Raw genomic sequence first — 17151 nt, forward strand, 5'->3', positions numbered from 1 at the left:
ATTATCTACAATAGCCAAACTATCAAAACAGCCCAAGTGTCCATCAATCAATGAATGGATAAAGAAGATATGGTGTACACACACACACACACACACACACACACACACTAGAATATTACTCAGCCACAATAAAGAATGAAATCTTGCCATTTGCAATGACATGGATGGAACCAGAGAGTATTATGGTAAATAAAATAAGTCAGTTACAGAAAGACAAATACCGTATGATTTCACAATGATTTCACAGAATTTAAGAAACAAAACAAACAAGCAAAAGGGGGGGGGGGGAAGAGAGAGAAAAAGGCAAACCAAGAAACAAACTTAACTGTAGAGCATTGATGGTTACCAAAAGGGAGGTGGGTGAGGGAATGGGTTAAATTGGTGATGGGGATTAAGGAGTGCACTTGTTGTGATGAGCACCAGGTGATATACAGAAGTATTGAATCACTATATTGTACACCGAAACTACAATACACTGTATGTGAACTAACTGAAATTTAAATAAAAACGTTAAAAATAAACAAGTAAAGAATGTTTTGGGGCACTATAAACCAAATACAGCATACATTTCTAAAAATTGTTACAGAAGATAAATAATATTATTGCTAACAACATGACTATGATCTGAACATAAAGAAATTCAGTATCCTCATGCTGGAAAAAATTATTTCTCCAAGACTAAATATCTCTTTTCTAAATATCATTATTAGGTATCCTGAAAGTTAATAAAATCAAAGTGAAACACACAAAAAGAAACTCTGAATTCCTTTATTCATGTATAGACAGTAATATGAAATAAACACAAAACCCACATTTCATTTTGTGTTTATGTAAATAATTAGCAAAGCATTCTGTTTATGTCTTACTGTGATCAAGCAGGCTTGTCTGTGGAAAAAAAAAGAAACTTCTGTGTTGTCAATGCTAGCTAAACCCACCCTATAAATTCTAGAGTCCAGGAAAATATACTTTTGCAAGAAGTCTATTCAATCAGAAATCAGAATTGGGAACACGGAATGTCTTGGCCCTTATAGGAAAAAGCCCCCCTTTTGTCAAAATTGTTGTTATTCAAGCACTTCTGGTACTATGCCCTTCTTTCTCTACTATATCTCCTACCTTGACTATATAGAAGTAGTAAGGCATCCTCTTAATATATGCATTATGTTTAAAAGATAAACATGTTGGGGCACCTGGGTGGCTCAGTGGGTTAAACGTGTGCCTTCAGCTCAGGTCATGATCCCAGAATCCTGAGATAGAGCCCTGTGTCAGGGTCTCTGCTCAGTGGGGAGTCTGCTTCTCCCTCTGCCTCTGACCCTACCCCTACCCCTAAATAAAATCTTTAAAAATTAATAAAATAAAAGATAAGCATGTTTGCTACATTAATTTGTTCATGAGTTGAAAACAGAAATATAAGGTTTTTATTTTTTATTTTTTTAAAGATTTTATTTAAGAGAGAGAGAGAGCAGGCATAAGCAGGGGGAGTGGCAGAGGGAGAGGGACAAGCAGGCTCCGCACTGAGCAGGGAGCTCAGTGTGGGTCTCGATCCCAGGACCCTGGGAACATGACCTGAGCTGAAGGCAGATGCTTAACCCACTGAGCCACCTAGGCACCCTATAAGGTTTTTTAATGTCTTTCTGGTTTTGCCATATAAAATAATTGCTCCCAGGCACTCTTAATTTACATACCATGACTTTTGTGATACTTTTCTTTTTGTATTGAGTATTCATCTTAGGCATCTCAAAGCATAGCAACTTTTCTCCTGATTCTGATCCCTTTATAAGGATTCAAGATCCCTAGATACATGATAAAGAGACAGTCAATTCCCTGCCAGGAAAAGGATATGCAATATGCATGTACATAGGTCACTTTCTAAGTGTTTGCTTTAGTTAGCTTCCTCTTTACTGTAAATACACATAACTTCATTAAATGGTGCCAATTTTCAGTCAGGCAGCTTACATACAGAAAAAATTACGAGAAGAAACCCAATGACTGAAATATTCTGTCCAAATTAGTGTACTTCTAAAATGTAGCCCTTTCCTAAATTTTTGTAATACATTCAGTAGAGTACTTTTTTTAAAGATAAAATTCTTCCACATGCCTCAGTGATTCATAGTAGTCATTACCACAGACTGTGATAGATACCAAGTAACTCAAAACCCAGTTTTCTGGTTGAGTTTCTATTAATGCAATGTGTAGGACATATATGAAAAATGCTGAAGCAGGAAACAACATGGATAGCAATGGAGATATTATGCTATCTGTTTAGGTTGCTGTGTGAAACCTTCCCATTCTCATCACCAGAGCTGTAATTAAAACTCTGGCTGCCTGAAACGAAATATAAGGTTGTGTCCTCTTCACAGAGCTGTCAATTTTTCAACTAGCAGGTTTATAGGTTCTGAGAAAAGACATGCTCCTGTTTTAAACATGTGAATGAAAGAAACTGCTTTGGCAACTTTAATTAGATGGAAAATGGAGCTTTTTTTCCTTAATTCCACACCACTGTGGGAGAGTGACAACTACAGGACCTTGGATAGTTATCTGTTTTTACTTATTAATTGATGTGTGTTTTATTGTCACCACATACAAATTCATATTCAAATGTATATACTATACTCAAGTACATTTAATGTAATACATATTTATAAATCTGTTGATAAAACTTTGACACAGATGACATCATAAATGTGTGAAGAAAATGAAAGCAAATGCCATAGACTAAGATTAAAAAAAAAACAAAATTCTTATTAGCTCTCTCACATTCCTCATGTTTTCACTAAACATGTTAGTAAATGTATACACTGTATGATTTCATATAATTTGAATCAAGGGTCAGTTAGAAAACATTGCACTTTTAAATTTGGTGATCAATGCACAGGTTTAAATACTGTGTGCCATTTTTCCACTGGATTTTCTAAGTGTTCTTTTAAAAAAGAACTGAAAAAGTATTATGATTCAAAGTTTCTTTACAACGAAGTCTTATAACAAAATAGAAAGCCATAATGATAATACCCTTTAGGATACCCTGAAAGTTAACTCTCCTTGGAGCCACTTAAAGTAGTCTAAAGAAAGATTTAATAGTCTTTCTTGCATTATTTTTCACTCTGGTTAAAACATTATAAATAATATGAGTTAAAAGCTAACAAAAACAAGTAGGAATGAAATTACTATTATTTTTATCACTTAAGGAACTCAAAAATGGTTAAAACAATTTTTCCAATACTTTGCAAAATTCTTACCTCTAGTCAAAGTTCTAAGTAAATATGTCATCCCCAAAGGAGAATTTGTCTGAAAGCTACAAACCTCTTTAAGCGATCTGAAGATTTAACTATGACTTGTACATTTCTAAGCTGTTTACTGGTATTAATATTGCTTCTATATTTTAATTTGCAAAAATGAACAGCAAAAGATCTAGGTGAAATGTATGAAATAGAAAAGTTCCTCTGTGGCATGCCAATATCTGATAGTTTTAATGAAACACCTGCACTGCAAATAAAGGAATATAAAAGAAAGCAATGGGGAGGACACAAGTTAGAGGGCAGCACAAGTGAAACAAAGACATAAAATCATACAGGAATGAGTGTCATTGGATAAAGGTTCTTCAACGACTTAAAAAATACCCTGAACCAAGAATCTGCACTTGAGCACAAATTATACCTAGGTCATTTTTTGTTTTATTAAAAAGAATTTATATTCACCATAATGTGTGTAAAAAGCCTCATGACTGTTTTATTGCCTTTTTGAAAAAAGCACTAAGATTAGTTGACCAGGATTCTCAACACAGATTTTTCTTTGATTTAGAGGAAGATGAAAAAAGAGGAAAACAAGTAAGAGAGAGAAGAGAAAAAGGAAGAGAATGTATTAAAAAACACCTATAATAACGATTACAGAAGATTAATAATCTTTTCAAGCGAGAGAAAGGGGGGGACAGTTTGGTAGGAAATGCCATAATTTTAGTCATAAAGTACATCTTAAAAACTTGTTTCATATTTGTGAATGTGTCCGTATATTCCTTCAGCCAGTTACAAAAAAGGGGTGACAGACATGAGTGATACGAAATAAATGCTGTCAATCTACTTCCGGGAACATGACAAAGTGAATTTCTCCTGCTCCAAACACAAACACGTGGTGGAAAAAATACAACCAAGAAAATTAATACACAGCTTAGAAATATCCAGGCTCCAAAAGCAGAGAGAACTCAAAAGCCAGAGTTACAAGAGTCAAAGCTGAGAGCATGACAACTTAGAGAAGTACAGAGTAGAAATGAAATAAAGTTATGTAGGGACAGAATACATGGTTTGGAGCCTACACAAGTAAGGGAGAATGAAATAACTGGGATACCCGAGTAAAAAGTTCAGATAATCAAAAGACTGCTTACTCTATAAAAAAGAGTGTTAAAAACAAAAACAAAATCTCTGCTCACAAGCCCAGAAGAGAAGCAAGGAAGCTGTCTCTCTGCCAAAAGCTCTATGTAGGAAAAAAGTTTCCCATGAAAGAGCAAAACCTGAAGAGAGGTTTAAGGTCTGAATTTATATTACATGCATGTTCTGGTAATCCCATGCCAGATAAAAAAACAGATCCTAATAAGGAATTTTTACATACTATTATGGTATGATCTCCAGGAAATATTAAATGAAAAAAGCTGGGCGCTGAACAGTGTGAATAGTATGCATGTATTTATGTAAGAAAGGAAACAGAAATACATAGACACACACATTTGGTTCCATTTTTTTAAAAAGATAGATATCAAGCAAAAGCTAACTAAATTATTCATCTGTGGAAAAGAAAAAAAGAAGGTGAAGGAAGGATAGAAGCCAGACTTTTCCAAATTTATCTTATCTTCTAGATTTTTAATATGAAATTGTAAATATCTGACATAATTATAAAACAAAATTGAATCAAGAATTTTAAAAGTGCTCCCAAAAGTTTGAAAATAAAATCAAACAAACTAATCCATGTCTCAAGTCGATGGGTTTAATAAACACACAGAAAACAATTATTTCAAGTGACTTAAAAACAGAGTAATTTGATTACAAATCATCAGTGGGATATACAACAAGGACCAAAAGAACTGCAAAGAAGTTGTAAACTATTTCAGTAACCATATGGCATTGGTGTTGGTATACTGATATTAATATACAAAGAGCAATTAATTATATTAAGGTCACCAGGAACCAACATTTTCAGCATAAAAGAAAAAAACCACAAATACAAAACCAAGAAAAGTTAAAAACCCTTGTAATCCCAAATTTGAAATAGAAATATCAGGATATACTCATGAAGTATTTTTCTTTTAAAAAAGTTTGTATTTCCTAGCTGTTCATATTTCCACTAAAAAAGCCTAGAAACATGACAAGTCCAGGCCACTGAGCACCCCATCATCTAAACTGTGGTCTCTAAATATAATTTTTGCACTAAAAGAAAATAAGGTAGAAACTGATCCCAGTCCTAGGGTAGAAAACAGACAATATGAACCAAAAATACCTTACTGTACCAGAAAACAAGAAAGTTATCAAAAGCTGATGATGATGTGTCAAAAGGGCTCAGAAGCTAACCCTTAAAGAGATGGCAAAAGATGGGACAATTTTAGGAAAAAGATAGTATCTGTGGTTAAAATATTAAATGTGTTAAAAATCCATATGTTCATAGCAGTAAATAAAAATGAATGTTCATAATTGCCTTTGCAGGATGCCAGGGAACCAACTGAGTATTCTGAAAACTAGGGAAATAAATAAAAGGGAAAAAATGATGCATTTTTCCTGTCTTTTCTTTATTAATTGTACCTCAGAAAAACTGAATAGTTGATGAGGGCAATTATATATAAAAAAGAAATTTAGATTTTACAACTCTGAATGGCAGGATGAATCTGGGCAATGATCATCAACAGGTGCTAACATCATTAGCCAGGGGGTAATTTAACAAGGTACAGACCAGGCTGACAATACCTGAAACTACTGATCAATCTTAACATCACACACACAAAAAGAGCAACCACATGTTATATGCCTCCTGGTGTGATACAAAAGAAAGTATACAATACCACCTATGAAATATTCTTGCTAAAAAAAATCAAGCCTGTGTAAGCCTCTAGATCTAAGTACTGGTTTACAGGGAATTGACACAGAGTAACACATTTAACAACACCTCAGATGCAATTAGCAAAATCCTGAAGGTAGGTGTACAAAAAGGAGTTAAAACAGCAAGATTCAAACTGCTATCCTTTGAAAAGTCTGTTTGCAAGATTGGCCTTTGGCTGGTGTCTGGGAATTTGTATTTCAGCAGGGTTCCCACCAATCCCAGAATAGATAAGACTGCTCAATGTGCCTAACCTGTTTGTACAGTGGACAATGTGGTTTGTGCTTGACATCTGCTCTCCTTCTACAAGTCTAGAATTTTGGTACATGCCAGGCAGAAGATGCCTACACAACCAGCCTCCAGTAAAAACCCTGGGCACTGAGTCTCTAATGAGCTTTCCTTTTAAATATTTTACATAGTTTTCACAACTCATTCCTGAGGGAATTAAGTACAACCTGTGTAACTGAACTAGGAAAAGACTCATGCCTGGTTTCCTTCCTCCAGACTTTGCCCCATTTGTCTTTCCCCTTTACTGATACTACTCTGTATCCTTTTGCTATAATAAATCACAGCGTAGAGTACAACTGCATGCTGAATCCTATGAGTCCCCTAGTGAATCAATGAGCCTGGGAGTGGTCTTCAAAATCCCCAACACAAGGGGAAAATTTACAGATTAATAAACTGATTTGTTCAATAAACTGCACAAGAAAAAAAGGTGTAAAATCTATTAAGAAACTTAATAATAAATGTTTAATTACAGTATTTTGTTTCAGTTCTTGTGACTAAAGATGGAAAACACTAACTGAAAATTTTAATTTATGATTCAAAAACCATAAAACTTAAAAAGAAATTTAAATTAACTTCCAAATAATTATACAAGTCTGTGGCATTTATACCCTTTAAGTCATTCAAATTTAAAACTGCACTAAGACTTTTGGGACATTCTGTATAAATAACCAAAATCTGACTCAAATTACCAAATCTTAAAAAAACAGATAACCCTTATTTTAAATAAGATATTCCAGAGAATAGAAAAAAATAGAGAAAGCTCCTCAGCCCATTTTATAAAGTGAGTATAATCTTAATGCTCAAAATCACAACTGTATAAGGAAACACAATAGGACATTCAAATATACTAACATCAATAAAAGAAATTCTACACAAAATATTAGCAAATTTAATCAAATTAATAATGCAGTGTGTCTATATACATCATCTACAGATCTATATATGTACACACACATAATACTTACATGTATCTACACAAACTACATCATGATCAAGTAAGGCTTATCCCAAGAACTCAATGATCAATTAATGTAATTTGCCACATCAACATATAAAAGAAAACTCATATGATCTTTTAGAAAGATCCAGGAAAAAAATTCAACGTCTATTCATCATCTTTTATTAAGAATCTCTTAGCAAGTTAACAGTACAAGGAAATTTCCCTCACCTGATATTTAATGGGATAATTTTAAAAGCATTTACTTTAAAGTTAGAAACAAGGTGAGAATGTTTGTTACTACATACTGCTTGTATTCAACCTTTCCTAAGTACAGGAAATGCTAACCAACTTTAAAAGTATTAAAAGAATAAGGACTGAAAAAAAATAGTCATTATTTTCAGATAACATTATTATGTAAAAGATCCCAGGGATTCTACAAATTGCCAAAACTAATAAGATAGTTCAACAGGGTTATTGGATACAAGATCAAAATACAAATATTTAATACCATTCCTATGTACAAACAATAACCAAGTAGAAATGTAATAGACAATCTCATTAGCAAAATCATAATGTACCTAAGAGTATGTCTAACAAAATCAGAGTAAAAACCCTGTAAAGGAAATTATAAAACTTTATTGTCAGGCATAAATGGAAACACAAATGAATGAGAAGATATACTATGCTGGTAGACAGGAAGACTAAGTTTCATGAAAATGTCTATTTGCACTAAATTAACTCTATTAATCCAATTTCAAAAGAAATCCCATGAGGGTTTTTAACAGTACTTGACAATAGGACCCTATAATTCACATGTGAGAGAAGATACTGAAAATAGAACAATTTTCAAGAAGATGGACAAGATGGCAAGACTTACCTGAAACAGCCTTCATCATATTATAAAGCTCTTACAATTCAGATGATATAAGACAAACAAAGATAAACAAATCAACCACACAGAATAGAGAGCCCAGAAAAAGATGAAATACATATGGTTATTTGATGAATGAAAAAGCTGACAATACAAATCACTGGGAAAAGGAAAAATTATTTTAAAAAATGATCCTGAGAAAATTAGTTATACATATAGAGAAAAACTAGATCACTCGCTCACAAAATAAATCCCAGGTGATTTTAAAAACCTAAATCTAGAAAGCAAAATTATAACACTTGTAGGGAAAAAAACACGAAATCAGTCATATAGCATCAACTAAGGAAAAGCTTGTTTAAACAAGATACAAAAAAAGTACAAGCATTAAGGTGAAAGGCTAAAACTTTTTACACAGTAAGTTTTAAAACGTCTATATATCAAGACAGTATAAACAAAGTAAAAAGATAAGATACAAAATGGGACAAATTTATAATGCATACAACCAAAAATGAATTATTATAAAGAACTTCTAGATCAAAAGGAAAACAACAAAAAGGAAATAAAAATAGGCAATTCACAGAAAAGAAATTCCAAATGGCCAATAAACCTATGAAAGGTTGCTCATCCTCACTAAATGTTAGGTAAATGCAAATTAAAACAAAATAACATTTGATACTATAGTCTATATAGTCTGTAGTCTAAGTATCAGCAAGTATGTAAAGAAAAGAAAATCTTACATACTGCTGGTTGAGGCATAAACTGATACAAGTACTTTAGGGAATGATTTGGTCACAGTGTAAAGTTGATAATGATTATAACCAAGAAATGCGTACCCTAAAAAAACTTTCACACATATTTGTAAAGAAACATGCATAAAAGTGATCATTGCAGCATTATTTTAACAATTAAAAACTGGAAATGGTCTAAATGTCCATAAATCCCTGTGTCACTATAGACAAATCTCAAAAACATAATACTGAGTGAAAAAAATAAGCTCTCTTGGGACGCCTGGGTGGCTCAGTCAGCTGAGCATCTGCCTCTGGCTGAGGTCATGATCATGATCCCTGGGTCCTGGGATCTAGTCCCGCATGGGGCTCCTTGCTCAGCGGGAAGCCTGCTTCTCCCTCTGCCTGCTGCTCCCCCTCTTGTGCTCTGACAAATAAATAAAAATCTTCTTAAAAAATAAATAAATAAGCTTCAGAATATGAATAGTATAATATTTGTATGAAGTTTAAAACATACAAACAATGGTTTATATGAGAACTTTTTGCAATGATAAAGATGTTCTGTATCTGCACCATCCAATACAGTAGCCTGAGCTACATATGGATATTAAACAGTTGTAATGTGGCTAGTGTTTCTGAAGAACTGAATGTATTTTATTTTAATTAATTTAAATTTAAGAGTCAAATGTGGCTGGTAGCTACCACATTGGCAGAGCAGGTCTATATGATTTATGGATACATACATACATAGAAATATAAAAACTTAGAGGAAGAATACACACCAGCTTCAGGATAATGGTTACTCCTGGAGAAGTAAGATGGGTGGGAATGGAATGTGAAGGGATTCAACAGTCTCTGGGATCTTTCATTTCTTTAAAACAACAAAAACATATAAAGCAAATATGTCAAAATACTATTTGTTAAAATTGACTAATCTGTTTTTCAGTATGTTTGAAATATTTTCCAGTTTACTTTTTCTAATATTTCCTATTTCAAATGTTTCATTTTCATTTCATTGAAGTATTTATTAAGTTTTTAAATAACTTTTTGAAAGTAAACAGTGTTTAAATCTTTATCATACCTATAGACCTAAATCCAGGTGATCAACTCTCATACAAATAGTCTCTCTCTCTCTCTCTCTCTCTCTTTCTATATATATATATATATATATATATATATAAAACATTGAGAAAAGCAGACAACAGCAAAAACTGTGACACAATATACTTGCATGGTTTCTAACTTGATTTTTACAAGCAATTTTCAAAGGTCCAAATGAAATTTCAAAAATGTGTTATTTAGATTCTAAATATACCAAATGGAAATGACCATGTGTTTATCGTACAGATTAATTAGAAGTATTAAAAGTATGTTAAATAAAATATTGAAAATAGCACTGGACCAGGGTCCATGCAGTTCATATTAACTTTCTAATACCAGTTTGTATTAACTTTCTGTGTTCTAGTCACCAAGTTTGCTCATTTGTACACGATGACCCAGAGAATCTCTGCATTCATTGCCAATTTTTTTAAGATGGGACCTTTTCATCGAGTTTCATTTATTCTTTACATACATACTTTATAAGTTGTTTAGAATAATCACTTTGTATCAAAGTGTCAAAAACCTGCACACCTGAAATCCAAATTCCCTTACTGCTGTCTCATTGTCCATCAGATAGAAAAATAGAGGATTATATATATGATCAGCTAGTCAGTGATGCATGGCTCTCAAAAAAACCTCATTTTTGAAAGCTGAAAGCTCTTCTAATAGGTTGTTAATTTTCTTGTGTATAACACAAGATCCTGAACAGAATATGTGATTCACTATATAAACTGCATCTTTGCTCACATAAGTGTTTTTAATTCACGAAAATGTAAAACATATGCATAGTTCTAGTGAATATTTATGCCTCATTTTACAAAAAAGCTGAAGATCCTATTAAGAAAGGCAAATACAACTACTCACATGTGTAACATTAACCTGAGATTTCAATTTGTTCAGTGATCTACCCATGTCATCATGCATCCAAGGAATGTGGAAGAATTGAGTCTCCTTTGCTATTCATGCACACAACTTTTAGTTACATCACAAAGTGTGTTACAGAAACATCCAGAGCAAAGAAGAGAAGTTTAACTGTTTATGATCTGTTCTAAGCAGCATGACTATTATTAAATGGTGAGACTTTGAGGTTAAGTTATTTTGGCTGGTGGTACAAAAGGCAGGAAATGGTGGTAATTATCTCTTTAATTTATTTTGTGGCAAAATTATTAAGACATTTCTTAGTTCTATTACCTTTCATAAAATATGTATAGAACTTAATAAATACTCCTGAAATTAACTTCCCAACCTTGATGGGGGGTGGGCAGTATTCTTACTGAACATTAAGGGAATGATCTGGCCACACTGCAAAGTTGATAATGATTACAACCAAGAAATGTACACCCTAAAAATAGCATAGGGGAAAATTCAAGCTTGGAGTACAAGGACTGGACATTAGGGAACAGAATGCCCCCTACTCAAAGAAGGGGGGAAAAAAGCATTTTATGGTTCATTAATCCTAATTAGAACAGTTAACCCTCATGGAGACCACCATAAACCAGGAGTTAATAGGTAAGATTACAGTGTATATGAATATAAAATTACAATGTAGTTTGGAACATTCAACTTCCTTTCATATTCTATTATATATTCAAAGCAAGGATAACACTGCTGGTTGTTAAATACAGGGCTACTAAAGGGAACACTTTTTTTAAGTCCAAGGAATGAAAGAAAAGAGAGAAAACGTATTTTCAGCTTGATATTTCTAGTAACATCTAATACTAAATATTCTATACCAAATACTGACCATGCAAAAATTTGTTACTTTTTGATAAATCTAAATTAAAAATTGCCAAACAAGATGAGATAAAAATGAACAGAAGGGCACTATCTTCATAATTAAAATATAGAACTCAAAGACATACATTTTTCTTCTCCCAGCTTGCAACCTACCAAGTAATTTTTACCTCCGGTACCCATTAAAAAATGAAATTTATTTGGGAGTTCTAGGAGTAATGAAGTGAGAGGTACTGTCATAAAGTCTGGCCAGTTCCCCTGCAAATTCAGGAAACACTGATAGCATATAAACTTGAAATTATTTGTAAATTACCTGCCACTCACTCATCAGTAAGAACTTAAATGTTATTAAAATACCTCTTTTATTCCATTTAAGTTCAGGAAATATTTTAGTTGGGCTTCTTGCGACTGACATATTGAATTAAACACGGAAGCAGATCTATTAATACTATACAACAGTATAACTAGCAATCAAAAATGTTAAATAATTAATTTTAAGGAATTTTAAGCTTAGATTTAAGCTGTGATAAAAATAACGAGAAATATTTTAGAAAACTAAAAATCTTTTTTAATTTTTTAAGTTTCTTATTCAAACAGCAGTATGATTAGCTCATGTAACAAAGCAAAACTGACAAATTTAAAGTAAAACTAATGGGTTCTCTTTATAATGTTAAATTTCAAAAAGTAAAAACATTAATAAAAAATAATATAAATTCTTTTTTTTAATTTTATTATGTTATGTTAGTCACCATACAATACATCATTAGTTTTTGATGTGGTGATCCACGATCCATTGTTTTCAATTAACACCCAGCGCTCCATGCAGTACGTGCCCTCCTTAATACCCATCACTGGGCTAACCCATTCCCCTACCCCCCTCCCCTCTAAAACCCTGTTTGTTTCTCAGAGTCCATAGTCTCTCATGGTTCATCTCTCCTTCCGACTCCCACCCCCTTCATATTTCCCTTCCTTCTCCTAATGTCCTAAATAATATAAATTCTTAATGCTTGCATTAATATCTTAGGAAAAAGAATTATTGGCTATCTTTCCACAGTTATATTTTCTTACATTTCAAGGCAAAGAAACACCGTGTACAAGAAAGTGACATGTGTAAAGAAATAATAATTTAGCATATGGATTTATTCCACCAATTGCAAGCATATAAAACCATGGGGTTTTACTCTTATGGTCCAATTTTTATATCCAACATAACTTTTAAAAACTATTTTATATAATTCCTTATTACATCAAAATTGTTTATACCTTGCCAGTGGAAAATCACTTCCATCTATAATTTTATCAAAGTCTGTGCTATGTAAGATAAATGTAATGATGTTATTGATTACATAGGGTAATTTCCCACTTCTTTTTATCACTCAAATATATATTACTTTCCCTATTTCTCTCAACTGTTGTCTCTTCTCACAAAACTACATACCTCTCCTTAGTACTTATAAGTATTTTAATTTAATTCTGAAATTATTTGGTTAATGTTCATGTTCTCCACTAGAATTTACTCCTGATTTATTCTCAGCATCTACCATACTATCTGACTTAGAGCAAGCAATCAATAAATATGTCTTAATAAATGAACAGTACTAAGAACAAAATACTGATTATTTCTTTCACTTTTAGAAAATCTCTCCTGTTTGCTTTTGGTCCTCAAAAAATTGGTGACTGACTGTATACATCACACCAGAAGACAGTCCTCAAATTGCAGCTGTACATCTAAGAAATACACCATTTTTCTCTTTTGTATACCAATCTGTCCCTTTAATGTATAAATTTAAGGTAATAAACTGAAAACAGAATGCATCCTTAATAATACCTACATCCAGTGAAGATTTTGAGGATTTGTTGAAATGGCTCATAATGTGAATAGAAACCAATAGTCATGCAAACAACAAACTGACAGCCAACTTTTCATAATGTATTCAAATATTGGAGCCAGGACAATTAACTTGTACCTGGCACAGAAAAATAACACAAAAATGAATGAATGAGTAAAGTTTTCTCCTCAAAAGGAATTATCACTTCACAAAGTACTGCCTATTGCAGTACTTTGGTTCATGAAGACACTACATATATATATATATGCATTACATGTAAATATACTGCACACAACTACATAGACACTCAAATTATCTTCATACATGGTATACAGATAAACAAAAAGATTAAAAAGTAGGATTACAAGACTCTAGAGCTGAAATCAATTTCAAATATAAGAATATACATGACCTAAAGTCTATGTCCTATATTAAACTTCCCTCTAATCCTCTACTGACAATAGACAAAGTAGTATGCCTTTCTGGAGTATTCCCACCCTACCTAGTATTATGATTATTATCTCTCATATGAATGTTAGTAAACAGAAATAATAACAATTTTTCCTTTTTCCTTTTTTTTTATTTTAAAGATTTTCTATTTATTTATTTGACAGAGAAAATGAGACAGCATAAGCAGGGGTAGCAGAAGGAGAGGGAGAAGCAGGCTCCCCGCCAAGCAGGGAGCCCAATGTGGGGCTCGATCCCGGGACCCTGGAATCATGACCTGAACTGAAGGCAGACGCTGAACCATCTGAGCCACCCAGGCGCCTCTCCTTCTTCCTTTGTAACCCCTCTCATTCTATATCTAACAGCACTTTACAATTTAAAGGCATTTTCACATAAATTTTCACTTAAGCTAGATAGTAACCCTCTAAGTTATATGGGTAAGTAATATTCGCCCTATTTTACAAATGAGGACACTGAGGGCAAAAGAAGTTAAATGAATTGTCACAGACACAAAACTAGTAAGTAGAAAAGCCAGGACCATAGCCCAGATATTCTGACTCCATCTTTCCACTGCACCACAAACATTAATATAAAGTTAGAGATACTTGAAATGCATAGCCACAACACTAAGTATTAAACCAGCAGTATCCCTCTGTGAAGTTTAGAAACTAGAACAGAATAATCTGAGCCCTTCACATCATCAAAGAGATCTCACCATTTTATTCAGAATTATTTCACTATACAATGCACTAGTTAACAAAAAACTCACTAGAATAGCACCTATCTACCAAACTAGAAAAAGAAACCATCATATCATTTGTTTATAAAAACAACAGGAATATTTTCCTTTATCTCTCACTGATAGAATGCAATCTTTTCAATTAATTTACATTATCATTTTATATTTTTTTCCATGAAGTATATTTAGACTGTCTTATTTTTCTTCTCCCTAAAACTCTTAGACTTTTTTTAAAAAACGTCTAACGGTCTAAGATGGAATAAGTAATTGCTTGATACCTTCTTGCTAACTCTTTAAAGTGTTGTACAGCTGCTAATGTATGTTTGCGCTGGCATTGCAGAGTGGAGCCTGGGGAATACAAAATCTGATTTCAGAGAAACCAGAGCTTACTTCAAAGAAAACAGCAACTCTCCAGCTGATAAGATTTTTCCTGAAAGAAAACAACCACCAAGTAAGAAACACACTAGTGCTATCTCCTGTTAGTCTTCTATAATCTTTCTCAAGCCTCTTTTTCCCATTTATTTGATTACACACTTCCATTTCACATTTTCTCCTGTAATGGTTTAATTTTTGTTAGCTTATTTGTTTATTGTGGGCTTCAGAGTATAATCCCCATTGTTTCAAAGTACAATGAATTAGATATTTAAGACAAAAAGAAAAGAGCTAAGTAACTCCAGAATATCCTCAAAAATCACATCAGAAAGGGAAACAAATTTAAGAAATATGAAGTAGGTATTTTTCTTATAGATTTAGAATGTTACTGGGCAACAATAATTAGATAATTTGTTTCATATACTCATGCCATAAAACTTACATGTTATAACTAATCAAGTTTATATTCTTCTTTTTAGAAGAGATGAATGAAATAAACAAACTGGTAACCAAGACTATTCCATATTCTGGGAAACACCAGATTAAACCAGGAAGAATTAAACCGTGTGGGTAACCTATTACATAAATGTTTTTGTAGTTTACATACCCGAATAAATTTGAATTAGGGGAAAAAAAGAAAAAAAACATTCATTCAAAGGACTTCTACAATGTATGACAGGCATAAAGTGATCTCTAAAATTTGGGCTCATGGTAACAAGAGTTCTGCAAAATTGCATTTATGACAAATATTAGTAATGTGATGCCAAACTAGTAATAAATAGACCTAGTGCCTCCATACCTGAGGTTGTGTGGAAACAGAAGAAAGAGCACTGACCTGTTCCTTTCCAATATATTACTAAACTAATGGCTTTACAATTAGTAATATAAAATACTATAATCCTGGCTTTGTATTTGTATGAAAACTTACAGTTCAAAACATTTTCACCAGGATGATTTCATTCAACCCTCCCAATAACCCTCAAAACCCCATTTTACAGATGAGAAAAAAAGAGACTAAAAAGACAAGGATTTTCCAAAGATCATGTAATCTCAGAAATGTAATATGAACCCAGATCTTGTATTCTAAGAAAATACATTTGCCTTCTTCTGTACTTCAGTTTCTTCATCTTTAAAATGGGAACCATTATGAGGAAGAAGGGAAAAGATGGTGGAGGAGTAGGGGACCCTATTCCAACCAGTCCCCTGAATTGAGCTGGATATCTACCAGACCATTATGAACACTCACAAAATCAGCCTGAGATGTGAGAGGATATATCTGGATCTCTACAAACAGAATATTGCAGGTGGTTGGTTTCAAGGTATGAAGCGGGGAGCCATGATTTGGAGGGCAGATATTGGAAGATAAACAGAAGAGGGAGGGAGCTGCCATAAGCTCTTGAGCTGGGAAGGTTAAATAACACAGCACCACGAAAGCCTCCAGCGCTGGGGACAGGCCACAGACTCACAGACTGCAGACCAGTAGCAGTGGGGAAAGGACTTTAGGGCAGCCCCCCAGACTGAAACCTGGAGCAGCTGGGCCCCACGAGTGAACTGGGGACGGCTGGCAATTTTAGAAGCACGAAGGTCAGAGACGAGCACTGACCTGGAGGCAAGGACTGGGAGCGCTGCTGAGGGGCACACAACCCAGGACGCTGCAGTTTATAGCAGCACGGACAGAAACGGAGATAGTGTGGCCTAGAGAGCTCACTGAAGAACAGACTGCGATCTCTGTTCTGAGGGAGAGGGTTAGAAATGGTCTCTTCTGCTCTGACTCACAGAAGAGACATGGAAAGCGGCCAAGGAAAGCCACCAGAGAACAAAAACCCCCCAAAAACTGGTTTTCACTGAGCACATCCCCCCCCCCATAGGGGACAAGGCAACTCTGCCCAAACAGGGTTGCCTGAGTAACAGCAGCAGTCCCCTCCCCCAGAAGACAGGCTGGGAGAACAAGAGGCCAACAACCCTAAGGTCCCTATAAAACAGGTGCATCTTGCTTGGGTTGTGGTCAATAATTTAGACTCTGTACACTCCCGCAA

General features: G+C 33.8%; 1 long non-coding RNA gene across 4 annotated transcripts in view; it reads right to left on the minus strand.

Annotated features, from left to right (window-relative positions):
• The window catches only part of LOC113928907, a 134848-nt gene that overhangs the window by 67348 nt on the left and 50349 nt on the right, over positions 1–17151 (minus strand). Inside the window, exon 5 of one of the 4 annotated variants that reach the window (XR_003521998.2) lies at positions 9676–9764. The exons of the other annotated variants lie outside the window; for them this stretch is intronic. This is a non-coding gene — a long non-coding RNA (uncharacterized LOC113928907). The remainder of the gene's footprint in view (positions 1–9675; positions 9765–17151) is intronic. 4 annotated transcript variants of the gene reach the window in all.

The sequence above is a fragment of the Zalophus californianus genome, chromosome 5 (genome assembly GCF_009762305.2).
Source record: "Zalophus californianus isolate mZalCal1 chromosome 5, mZalCal1.pri.v2, whole genome shotgun sequence".
In the NCBI taxonomy this organism is placed as follows: Eukaryota; Metazoa; Chordata; class Mammalia; order Carnivora; family Otariidae; genus Zalophus; species Zalophus californianus.